The 13,987-nt window shown below is 36.1% G+C and overlaps 1 protein-coding gene across 1 annotated transcript in view; it reads right to left on the bottom strand.

The window, feature by feature from the left end:
- The window catches only part of Cacul1 (CDK2 associated cullin domain 1), a 62,915-nt gene extending 49,299 nt beyond the window's left edge, over positions 1 to 13,616 (bottom strand). The window contains exon 1 of the mRNA XM_048791288.1: positions 9,777 to 13,616. The gene's annotated coding sequence lies outside the window, so the exon portion shown is untranslated. The remainder of the gene's footprint in view (positions 1 to 9,776) is intronic.
- Between the last annotated feature and the right edge of the window lie 371 nt (positions 13,617 to 13,987).

A 13,987-nucleotide genomic window follows, 5' to 3' on the forward strand; every position in this document is an offset into this window, starting at 1 on the left:
TTTACTTATTATTGTTGATCCATTTCACACTAAACATAAGCCCCATGGAGAAGAAATTCACCAACAGAGTACCAACTCCAAACAAATGGTAGGTATTCAATATTAAGTCTGAAGTGGACTAATTTAGTATTAAAATGAATGCCCACTAGAAAAAGTTCAAGGCATACTACTACTTAGTATTTGTTTTAGAATTAAGGCTTAAATCATATTTGATTTCACACAGGCTAAAGTAAATCAGGTTAATCCTACTAAACAATCCTTTGGATGATTTTTGGTGTTATTTCCTTGAATTTATTCAAGAGGGGAGTAATTCAGAAATTACAATAAGCTTGGTCTACTGCAAAGGCTGATCACTACCTGCTTTCGGTGGTTCTCAAAAGTGACCTCCAGAGCAGTATCAGCAACAGTATCACCTGAAAACTGCTGCAAAAGCAAACTGCCAGGCTAGATTCTAGGTGGGACCCTAGATCTAACAAGCCTTGCTCCAGCTTGTCAAAGACAGCTCAAGCTTGAGAATCACTAACTAATGCCACTGCGTTGGTAGCTTAGGACAGCCAGGGGGTCACATTAAAGTTTCTCTTCTGTGTACTGATAATAAGGGGTTTGTCAGTTGTCAACAATTTGAATTAGTCAAATAACAGTATATATTAAAGACAATGTTAAAAGAGTAGCCAGAACTGTTTCACATCAGACTCTATAAGTGCTACTCTATATCCCTATTCCATACCCCCCCAAAAGTTACTTTCAGTTAAAATTGACTCTTTAAAAAGACTACAATAATGGCAATTCTAAAATAAATAATTAAGTCAAATTTAATAAGCTAAATTATGTCTGAAATAAACTTTTTAGATGAACTAAAATTATAAATTTGGTAATTAGAATGGAGTAGGAGGGCTGAGGTTGTGGCTCAGCGGTGGAGCGCCTGCCTAGCACGTGAGAGGCCCTGGGTTTGATCCTCAGCACTACATAAAAATAAATAAATAAAGGTATTGTGACCAACTACAACTAAAAAATAAATATTTAAAAAAAAAGAAGAAGAAGAAGAACGGAGTAGGCAAAAAGAACTCTAGTTTATCTAACTCTAGCCAGCATATACTTTGTAGAAGAAAATTTGTGATTTCTTGTGATCATGTGTACCCAGCAGTCAATAACCACTTAGTATATCTGTGTTGTCCAAGACATTACCACTGGGCACAATATTCTGCTCCCTGCAGCACACAAGTATGACTGAACTCTTACAAGAATGAAGCTAACGGTCAAGAACAAAACTTTCAGAAAGGGAGAAGGCCTTGGCAATCAAGAAAGGGCATGGTCAGAGTGGAAGAGGAGAACCTGAAGCTGAACCAGGCAGTTTATCTAATAAGTGGGGGGAGGTAAGTTTTATTTAAGACAGAAAAATCCTAGCTGATATTTTCTCAAAAGGAAAGTAACTCTGATACAAATAAAACAGTGATACTTAGTTGATCCTCAGAGAAACTGATCAGCTTAAAAAAATAGTAAAAGGAGTTACTGAAATCTTTAAATATCCTTTTCCTTATTAGAATAAAACAAAACCTGCACCGCCTACTTGGGTATACTTTGATTTGCCAATAGAAGAAGGTAGCTAATGTTAATTCCTAGTGAAGCACTTGTTTTTTTAAGTGGGGTAAATCCTTTCAAAAACCTGTGAGTTTTAGGTGTTTGGGAAATTTCTAGGTGTTAAGGTCTGTGGTCTGCACAATTCAACTGAAACACTGGACAATTTAAAATATCTGTGATCATTATGAAGTCATTCTTCCTAATAACAATATATCAAATATATCTAATGTGTCATTTTATATAGGTCCTCATTAACACATTCTTTAAGGGTTCTATGCTACCAACCCCTCACCCTACATAAAAACAAAAACAAAACCATAATAAACAAAAAATATTTTGGTCCAGGTAAGGTTATAACTGTACCAATATCTGACACTATCTAACCTGTCTGGCCTTTGTATCAAATGAAGTACCTCTTCTCCCATTGTAAACTTTAAAACTTATATGGGAAATACATTGTTACTCTTTTACTGCTTAGGAATTCACACATTTTCTAACTTGAGAAAATGTAATAGAATAGCAGAAACTTCCTTTACTACTACTATCTCAAAACAAAAACAAAAACACTACCTAGCTATTAGGGCAACCAGGAAGAACTGAGATCTCCATTCTTTTAGAATGGTAACTGCACAACACTGTACTACAATTTCATTATCTTGAACCTATGACACAGTTCCTAACATGAACATGTTATAACAATATGAAATAGCCAAGGACTACCAAGCCATCCATTATGGTACCAAGTTCACCTAATCCAAAATTTTAAAAAATTCAAAGTTATTCAAACTTCAAAGTATTATCAACTGAGATTATATAGGTATAAACTGCTGGTTACAGGTCTGCCATGGTTTTAAAATTCTCTGATGTCTTCCAAGATTTAAACAGGTCAATCTCTCCTTGGCATGAAGACCAAGAACATATGAATTTTGAAGGAATCACAAAAGGCAAGTGCTGACATGTATCCCAACAGAAAGGGAGCCATTCTTGCTCTGCCAGACCTGCAAGGTTCAGGATTTGAGGACAGGATACAATGAGGAAGAGATGGAAAGGGGTGAGAGGTGGAATGGAGATTGACTGCAAAAGTCTGTAGGCTAAAAAATAGAAAGAAGCTAGAAAAGTGTTATTATGTGAAGAAACTGGAAGACAAAGTATTAAGACTTGGGAGGCACAGATACATGCAAAGCAGGGGTGGGATGTGTGAAGCACAGGGCTGGTGAAGCAAGAGTCAAACATCAGCACAAGAAACACTCCTGCATCTACCTTGCTCCTTTTCTTCCTGTTCCATCTCCCATCCCTACCTTTTTTTAGAAGATCCTTTTCTACAAAACTCAATGGTTCAGAGAAAAGATGTTTGTTCACATATGAATACTCGGAAGTTCCTCAACAAAATGCAGCTCTGCCTTTAATCAGCTAATTAAATGCAGCTCTGCATTTAATCAGCAAAAGGTGAAGACCAACTAAGCTTGACAAGGCCATCTATACACACAGAACTGCTTATTAGCCTTTTTCGGTTTTAAATATGAATAGATGGCTAAGGATTTCCAAAGATTTACACAAAGTCTTAGAGATGGAAGACCAAAAAAAAAAAAAAGTTGACAAGCTAAAACAAAGATAATTTAAGTAGAACAAACTTTTTCTTAAAAAAACAAACAAACAAAAAACACACTATAATTCTTACTCTAAGATAAAAATCAAGATCACTATTAAGAAAAAGTAGTAATCTGCCAGTGTTTAAAATCCAGGGATGAAGAAAAAAGAAAACATCCAGGAACTCTCTCAGAGCATTAAGAGAAACAGTATATAGCAAAAGTTAAAAGATTTAGAAGATCAAAACAGGAAATTCAACATTTCACTACCATGTTCTACAAACTACCATGTTTACCACCAACAATTTGAGAGAAAGGGATAATAGAGAAAATGTACAGAGAAATATTGACATGCTACTATAAGAAAATATCACACAAATTTTCTCAAAGGGGAAAAAAATGTCACAGAACAAGAATTAAAATGTTACCTGACTCCTTCATTCATTGTAGCATGCTAGTTTAAAGTAAATGAAACAACACTTAACAAAATTCTAAGGGAAATTTCACTTAAGAATCTTATACCTGAATTGTTAATAAAGTATAAAAACAATATTAAGATACTTTCTTTCTGTACAGCTGGGCATGGTGGGGCTCAGGAGGCTGAGGCAGGAGGATTGTAAGTTGGAAGCCAGCCTCAGTGACTTACTGAGGCCCTATGCAAATGAGATCCTGTCTCAAAAAAAAAAAAAGACTGGGGATGTGGCTCAGTGGTTAAGTGCCCTGGGTTTAATCACTGGTACCAAGAAAAGATATGTTCCACACACACACACACACACACACACACACACACACACATTCACCAACAAAAAGGACAATATAAAGAAGCAATCATTCCCGTCTACATGGGAAGTTGCCGACTATGCATGGCCCCAAGGAATAACCAGGAACAAGAGGACAGCTTCACAAGCAGACAGTAAAACAAACTGATTTGTTTGAGCATTTCAAAATTACCAGTCATCAGATGGTCAATCTATGAAGCTGCTAAAACTTTTAAGACTATATCTAATAAGAATTATGTAAATACAAATAAGGCAACTAATAGCATAGTTCTAGGTGAAAGAAAATGTGAGGATCTGAATATACTTTTGGCCCTTCAGGGATCATTTACATAGCTATAATATAAATGTGTTTTTTATTAAACCAAAAATTGTGGTATTAAAAGAACTGGAGAGGTGAGGTGTGTAGAAATATAAAAGAACTAAATTCTCATCTTAAATCACAGGAAATCAATAACATATAAGCATGATAAAGTAAGCAATAACAATACATTAACACACTGAGATATGTGGATAAATGCCAGAAGAAACATCTAAATCAATTATAGTCAAATGATTGACTTTAGGTAACAGTTTATTGTATGTCTTTTCCTATAAATTGAACTTTTAAATTAAAACCCCACACTATTCTAATAAGCTCAAAGCTTTGTTCCTTTGTTTGTTTGATGCTGGGGATCCAACCCAGGGCCTTGTGCATGTAAGGCAAGCACTCTACCAACTGAACTATATCCCCAGCCCCAGCTTTATTCCTTTTTAAGGCCAAAGTTTGGTGAATCTCAAATTCTTAAAAATGGGGGGAAAAAAAAAATCTATCATAATTAAATTTTTGTTTCAGGATATCCAATATTCTAAGGCATAGGAGAAAAGAAAGCCCAGGATTTACCAACTGCCCCTTGACCGCTCTACCTGAATGTTCTTAAAAGAAACATTTACACTCAAAACCTTTATTCTTTCCATACCTGTGTCAAAGTCGGGGCCAGTTTCAGTCATCCAACATCAATCCTGAGTCTTTATTCTCCCTCTGGCACATTTCTGTAGATTCTAGTCACTAAATATCTATAAAATCTGAAACCTCCTTGCTTCCAAAACTTTATTTGTTCAGACCTCCAATTGTGGAGACTTAATTATAATCCACCACTAGTCTCCAGGCTTCACTCTCTCTACTCTCACACCAAGACATAGCAAGTAGACTTCCTTCCTTAACATCCTTCAGGGCCCCATGCCTAGAAGAAATCCTCCTTCTAACATGGCAAGTCCTTCACAATCCAGTTCCTTCTACCTACCCAGTTTTAATTTGTGCCACTGCACAAATGTTCCAGAAGTCATTTTAACTACCGGCCTCTCAAAGCTCAATTCCCCCCACCCACCTCCTCCTGGCAACGTGTCTTCATATTCACAGGTATTCTTTCTTCTAGGCTACCAAGTATGTACATAACTTTACTATAGCATTTAATCATAATGTACCATTAATCTTTGTCTATCACCTCCCATATTAAAAAGATCAACTTGGCATACAATAAATAAATACTTCTTAAGTAAAAAAAAGACATTCAGATGTCTAATCAGCACACCTACAACTACATATTACAGATCTACAGAGGTTAACAGCCAAATGTCCACAAAAGTAGAAAGTAAAAGAGAGGCCAATTTGCCCTGCCAAGTCACACTACAAAGGGATAGCTACAGTAAATTTTTACATAGCACAGAACAGTTTACAATGTGGTTATATATGGTGCACAGTTTATAGAGAAAGTAAACAGCATTGATTTTCTTTAGGGATTTGACCTGGGCTTACATAAACACTAAAATGGCTTTCTCTTACAGTTTCATCGATGACATTTTACGTGATAAGTGTTTAAATAAATAAAAGCAAGACCGGATCCCCGTAAGATCTTGATGGCTCAGTGTCTTCATCTGGGAGAGAGAACCATTAGTGACTGGGTTGAGATAATAAGTCTCCTCTGATCATGGAACATCATCATCAATCAGTGCAAGATCCTTCACTGGGTGTTTATGTAGCCAGGTAGCCCCAGGCCTACATGCCCTCCTTCCCCACACATACAGAAAGCCATTCTATTCTGTTAAACACATATGGAACATAAGCACATGTGGCATTCTGATGTGATACATCAGATGTGCTAATCTGCGCTTAAAAGCTTTAAAAACCACATATGTTTCTATTTCTTCTCTACCTCTTCCAAGAATGGCAAGGTCCAGAAAAGAGTTGCCTGCTCTTTACAATGAGATGGCATATGGAGAGCCGCAGCCAGCTCTCAGCCACTAATGTAACATAAGCAAGAAATAAACCTTTGTTATATAAATTCCTGAGATTTGGTGGTTATTTTCATAGTATGCTGACTAATGTGGAATGGAAAGTTACACTAAAAATTATACTTTCCGGTTGGGCATGGTAGCGCACACCTATAATCCCAGTGACTTGGAAAGCTGATGCAGGAGGACTGCAAGTCCGAGGCCAACGTCAGCAACTTAGCAAGACCCTGTTCTCCAAATAAAAACTAAAAAGGGCTAAGAATGTAGCTCACTAGTAAAGCACCCCTGGGTTCAATTTCCAGCACCACTCCCTAAAAAACAATTAGGTTCCACCAAGAGAACACATTTAAGTGATATTTGGAAGACCAAATCAAAACAAAAAAAACATTATTACTGTTGCCAATTTTCCTGCAAAGTAGAGACATGATTTGGAGCATTAAAACTCCAAATCTCTATGGCTTCTTGCTTTAGATACCTAGAATGGTTTCTTGCAGTGAACTGTGACTGACAAAGTATTTGCTATTAGAACAGTTACAGGAAACAGACTCCTAAAGGCTAAAAGTTATCTTTGGTTTTCTGATCTAGATGGATTGAAAGGCAGTGATGACACAGTGTTCCAGTAATGCATGGCACTACTGCAGCAGCCAAGTGTTACTTAACTATCAATGATGAACAATTGGAATAAAGTTCTTGAAAAAAACAATTTGGCTGTGATAATTATGATGGAAATAGGAAATGCGAAGACAATGGAGTGGCTATTTGACCTGATGACAGTGCAAAACTTAATGAAAATGATCCGATCAATGAACAGAAAAGTATCTATGGTTGCCATCAACACAGATGCATATGATGCACATATCTTAAAAGAAGACAGAAATAAGAAGACCTATTACAAAGATAGAAACAAAGATAAGATTATTCCAACATTTATCATAAGAAATAATGCAGGTCAAAAAACAATGGAGGGGCTGGGGTTGTGTCTCAGTGGTATAGCACTCACCTAGCACCCATGAAGCACTGGTTTGCTCCTCGGTACCACATAAAAATAAATATATTGTGTCCATCTACAACTAAAAAATATATATTTAAAAAAAGAAAATGGAAATATCTATAAAGTATTGACAGGAAAAACAAAGCAGAATAAAAAAGGCTGTGTATGTAGAATGCTATATCCAGCGAAAATCACCTTATAAGATGAAAGTAAAATAAAGATAGACAAAAGCTGAATAAATTCAAAGCCAACAGAACTATACTCTAAGAAATATTAAAGGAAGTTCTTGAGGTAAAAGAAAAACAGATAAGGAAACTTGGATCAAAGGCTAACTATTTAGGTAAAAGATTTCTTTTCCAGCTTCTGATTATTTAAAAAATAAATTTCACATCTTATGATTCAATTCATATGAAAAATCCAAAATAGGTAAACCTACAGAGAAGGTACGCAGATGGGGGAATGCCAGGAGCTGGGGGAGGGAAGAACACATACCAATTGCTCAATGGGTATAAAATATTATCACAGTGTGATAAAAATGTTTAATAAAAATCTTTAAACCTGATAGAGGAATAGTTATACAATCCTGTGAATGTACTAAATGCCACTGGATTGTTCACTCTAAAATGGTTAATTTTGCTGGGTGTAAGACCCTGTCTCAAAATTTTAGAAAATATATAAAAAGGGTTGGGGTTGTAGCTCAGGGGTAGAACAACCCTGGGTTTAATGCCCAGGACTGCAAATAAATACATACATACATACATACATACATACATACATAAATAAATAAAACAGCTAGCTTGATGTTGTGAATTTCAATTTCTAAAAAACATAAATGACTTTTAAAAAATTTTTTAGTTGTAGATGGACATTATCTTTATTTACTTACTTATTTTTATGTGGTGCTGAGGATTGAACCCAGTGCCTCAAATGTGCAGGCAAGCGCTCTACCACTGAGCTACAGCCCCAGCCCCAATAAATGACTTTTTAAAGCAAAATTAATAACGTGTATTTGAGGGGTTATGACATATACAGAAGTAAAGCAATATATAATATCATAAAAGACAGGATGGAAGAAATGGAAGTATTCTGACATTAAGTTTTTATATTTTATATATAAAGCAGTCCAAATTATTTGAAGGTAAAACTGTTATAAGTTAAATTTTCATATTGTAAATCCTAGAATAACCAACAAGGGCAAAAGAGTATGTTAAGAAGCCAAACTGGAGACAAAACTAAGTCATTAAAAGATGTGGAAAAAATTTAAAAAAAATAAAATAAAATAACAGATGAACTAAGTGAATTCAAATGGCAAAACAATGGATTCAAACCCTACTATACGGGTAATTACATTAAATGTTAAACAAGGCCATTAGAAGGTAGAAGTTGCTAGACTGGATTTTTAAAAAAGCAAGATCCAATCACATGTTGTCTATAAGAAATATACTTTACAGAGAGAAGTTAAAACAAAAGAACTGGGGAAGTCGTACCATGTAAAAATAATCCTGATAAACCTAGAATGCCTATCAGAAAAAGTACTCTTCGGAGTAAGATAGACAGCAATATAGACAGACATTCTATAATGATAAAATACCAAGAAGAAATAAGAATCTTAAACATGATGTACCAAATAAAGGATTAATGGATAGAACACACACACAGGTAGATGATAGGTATAGATAGATATACACACACAGATATACATATATATGGTCAGGTTTTTTGTTTTTGTATTGTTTGGGATTTTGAGAAAAAGGAAAAAGAAAAGTTTATTGTTTTGCTAGCAAACGAGAAACACAGGGGACTCCTGTCCCAAAGGCTGTGATTTTAATAAAGTTGCCAAAGTCACTATGGAAAGGATGGGCTTTTTCAACAAATAGTGCTGATATAACTACACATCCATATGAAAGAAAGGAAGTTCTGTCTTTATCTCACACTACACACATACATCAACTCATAATTCAGATCACAGATCTAAACTTCAAAGCTAAAACCATACAACTTCTAGAAGAAAATGCAAAAAAAATTTTCCTGACTTTGGGATATGCAAATACTTCTTAGGATACAAAAAGCACAAGCCATAGAAAAAAGCTGATAAGTTGGTTAACCAACATCACTGTTAACCACAACTAAATAGCACTTACTTACCCACTAGAAAATCAACTTAGAAGACTGACATTCAAGAAAATGAAACCTGGCCTGTACAATTATCAATAAGTATTTGAAGCAACTGGCACTGTCATATATTGCTGGTGGGAATGCACAATAGTGCAACCACTTTGAAAAACAATTCGGCAGTTTCTCACAAAGTTAAAAAATAGCCAACATTATACCAAGAAATTCCACTTGTAGATTCTTATTTGACAATCTATCTTCATACAAACCTAGCAGCTTTATGCAAAATAGCCAAAACTGAAGACAACTCAAATGATGAATAGATGAATGAACAATGTATGATAGATATAGCTATAAAAGGGAATAAATAATTGATACATGCAAGAACATGGAATATCTCAAAAACAGAATGAGGGAAAGAAGTCAAACACAAAATAATAAAAATTGTATGATTACACTTACAAAATCCTCTAGTTACAGAGAGCAGATCAGTAGGTGGCTGGGGTGAAGGCAGGGTTACTAACTGCAAAGAAGCATAAGGTGTATTTTAGAGTGGTGAAATAAGTCATCTCTTGATTAATGCAGTGGTTACCGTAGGAAGCAAAGTCCTCCTTGGGCCTCATGCATTCCCCTGCAGGGCTCAGTGTGCCAAGACTACAAGGCCCTGAGCAACCCTTCCTAAACCTTTGCTATTCTGTATTTGGTAACCTTGAAAGATGAGGCAGTCTCCCCGCTAAACAAACAGCTGATTTGCTTTCGGCTTTCTGTAAAAGCAGTGGATTCCCCCAAATTCAGTGTTCTTCAGCTGTGAAACACACACACTGAAAAAAGCATCCATAGTACTAATGTATCATCCTTGTGGAATTTGGAAGGAAGGGGAACTTAAGAAAATATGGTGATTCTTATGTTGCTTGCTGTGCTGTAATACATTCCTTATCTCCAACCCAGGAAATCTCCCACTTCAGTCAGCATCTAGTAATAACAGTAACAGGCTAGCTTTTAACTTGCAAGTAGAGAAAAATCAAATCTCAGACCAGAAACATGAGTTAAAATTCAAACTACTCACCTAAAATGGGTACACTTTACTAAGGAGGAGGGAGAAGAAACAGACAAGGAAGAAAATGAGGGAGAAGAAAAAAGAGGTAGGGAAGAGGAGATTAGGACATCAGAAATTCCTTAGTATGTAAGAGAAGGAATCCAGACTTATGAATGACCGGAATTATAAAGTGTATTTATCCTATCTGACCCCCTCACCCCACCCCAACAAACTATGTTCTGAGAAGGACTTCTCTAAGGAATTGAGAAGAATATTGGTGAGGGAGGCACTAATATGGGGATGGGGTGGGGGGTAGCTGTTCTTTGTAGTTCTGGGTAAAGATGAGCAAAACTGCCACTAAAGAGGGCTCTCTGATTTCAATGGGATAGTTCAATTTCCATAATGACAAAAGATAAGTAGAAATAACTCCCAGATTATAAAGTAAGCATGATTATTTTAATGAGTAGCAGGGTCAAGAGTGATTATCAGGATGGCTTGGATCTCTAGTGGCAGCTAATTATGGTGTCTTAAAAAAAAAATAAGCAGGCAGTATACCAAGATGTTACTTGATCTGTATAATGAGAGCGGGATACTCTTTAAGTATAACAAAGGTCTCACTTGAGTGACCACAATGGAGAGCCATGAGAAATCTCACCTAATACCCAGATTGAACCTGTTCAGACATAGAACCCCTGGAACAAAGGAGAGAATGAATTCCAAAACTGCTTCAAGAACATACCTAAGCCTTCCTTCTAGCCTGTTCCAGTGGAACACATGGCTATCTGTTAGAGAGACAGTGCAGTTGGGAATGGAAATCACTCAGATTTTTCAAGGATTACAGAACACTGGCTCTAAGCCCATACTAACCCTCAGGGACCAGCATGTCACTATAGTAAACCAGTAAGATCAGGGACTTATGGACATCACAAGATAAATGGCATTTTGGCTTCAATCCATCTCATGAGGGGCCCAATGGATCCAAGGTTCCACCCTATAATTTCCTCAGTTCCTGAACACACAGGTTAACTGCTCCCTGGAGGTAGGGCTATAGTCGAGGAAGGGCCAATGACCCAATGTGTGCCCCATCCTGTGAAAACTAACAAACCCCACAGTGACAAACAGTACATCTGTGTGGGAACAATAGAGAATACTACCAACTTCAAAGACTCGATGGTGATTGTTATGACATTCCAATTTCACCAGTCTATCTGGCCTGAGCAGGAGATAAATCTTGGAGAATGACTATATTATGGTAAATCACACCTAGTAGTGACTTCAATTGCAGTTGCTCTTCCAGATATGGCCTGATCACTGAGAGAAACCAACCATCCCCAGCACTCAGTGTATATTCATCAAGTTTCCTATTTCAAAAAAACACCAACAATTGTTTTCTCCATCACCGTTTTGGTTCAGGACCACATCAACAACACTTGGGCTATTTTTCACTATCTGGTCCACAGAGACTTTGAACATCTCATAAGCACACAAGTCCACTAAAACTGTCAGTCTACCCACAGGTATGAGTTTTCATGTATCCCCATGTCCCCACCTACACTAGCACTACCCAGCTTTTTAATATTTGTCAATCTAATAGGTGAAAAAAAGACATTCCATTACTGTTTTAATTTGCATGTCTCAGATCAGTAATACCTTCATCCCTTCTTATTCTTAAGATGTTCTATTTTGTAAACTACTTACCGATATCCTTTGCCTACTTTTTAGATGTAGCTGCCCTCTTACTATTGATGTACAGTTCTTTAGTCAAATCCCTTACCAATTTTAGGCTCTTTAAATATCTTCTCTCATTCTTTCATCTGTCTTTTAATAAATGAAAATTCTTAATTTTTGTACAACCAAAGCCACTGATTTTTCATCTGTGTAAGCTTTTGAATCTTTAAGAAGTCCTCCCCTGTCCCTATGGAAAGAGCTTCTTCAACGGTTCCTCTTAACTTTGTAGTTCTTTCCACATTTGGGTCTTTAATTCATTCAGAGTCCATCCTATTTATGTTGTCATTTGGTTTTTTATCTATATACTGAGCCATTCAAAAACCTATGACTTCTTTAACTAGTGATTTATAATGCCACCGTTATCTTAAGTTCCCAAATATAAATAGGTAATTCTCTGCTCTCTAATTTGTTCCCTGGGTCTGTATTTCTGTTCTTACACTTAACACCAGTTGTTATTACTATAGCTCTGAAATATTATCTTAACTTCTGATAACACAAGCCCACCCAACAAAACAAATCTTTAAGACTGATTTAGTTATTTACAATCTTTATTCCATCTACCATGTAAATTTGAGGTTTTAGGTAACCGAGTTTGTCAAACCAAATATTTTGAAAGCACTTAAACTGAATCTCTAAATTAAATTGGAGAGAACTGACATTCTTATAATATCCAATTTGATCCAAGAACATGGAAACTTATACAATTTATTTAGACCCTCCTCTAATTCCTAATTAAAGTTTTTCCTTAAAGATCTCATGTATTGAGTTACTTCCTAGAGACTTTAGAAGGACTGTTGATCATCATCACCCTACAAAAATAGCATTTACACAAACTAGTAAAGGTAGTCAGAAGTAGATATATACAAGAGTAGTAACAAAACTATAAACTCCTACTAGTTCTGTTTCTCTAATTTAATGGTTTTTCTTGGTAACTGATTAAATTATCTGCAAGTTATTGGTTTTATCACTTCCCTTCCAGACTTTCTACTTTTTCTCTTAAGTATTAGCTGGGACTTTCCTACCATGTTGAAATTGTGACAGGGAACATCCTTAATTTGTCTTAAAGTAAACATATCTAATTTTTTTCCATTAACTATTATATATGTACCCTATGTTTTTGGTAATGACTTTTATCTAGTTACCTTGTACTTCCAGCTTGCTAAGAGTTTTTATCATAAATAGGTGCTGGATTTTATCAAATGATTTTTATGGCATCAAGTGGTTTTATGGAAAAAAATCATGGTTTTTCTTCTTTGTCTACTAATGAGATAAACTACATTAATAGATTAACATTACAGATGTTAATCTTTCACTAAAGCAGTGTCTTGAAGGCAAATAACTAAGATTTTGTGCTCTTCTCATAAGAATTTTTTTGTTTAAGGTTGTGACTACATATGTGCATCAAAGCAAATATTTTCTCTGCACAGCTAAGTGGACAATTAATGGTACTGCTTGATAAAATTAGTAACTAGAAATGAAATCTCCAGTTGCTTTACCAGATGCCATTAAAACTTGCAGTCATTAACAGGAGAGAAAACCTGGCTGTGATGCTCACATTCATTTTCTTCACCACCACCAGCACGAGGAGCACTACCACCACCGAGGCGGGGGCAGGGGACACTAGCACTACCACCACCGAGGCAGGGGCAGGGGACACTCAAACCAAAGCACTTTCTTTCCCTACCTATGAAGCATACATCCTGGTTGGGGTCAGTTCTGGATTACAAAACAGACTTTTGGTCTTAAATCTTTCTGCCTGCAACTGAGTGTTAAGGCTGATCACTAACATAACAAAGTTCAACATGCAACAAACTTTTGCGTTTGGACACATGCTGAATTGCTTAGTTTTATGAGCAACGGCTCTGGAAAGTGATTTTATACAATAGCTTCAAAACGGATGTCGCCCCTC

This window comes from Marmota marmota, unplaced genomic scaffold (assembly GCF_001458135.2).
Source record: "Marmota marmota marmota unplaced genomic scaffold, marMar, whole genome shotgun sequence".
In the NCBI taxonomy this organism is placed as follows: Eukaryota; Metazoa; Chordata; class Mammalia; order Rodentia; family Sciuridae; genus Marmota; species Marmota marmota.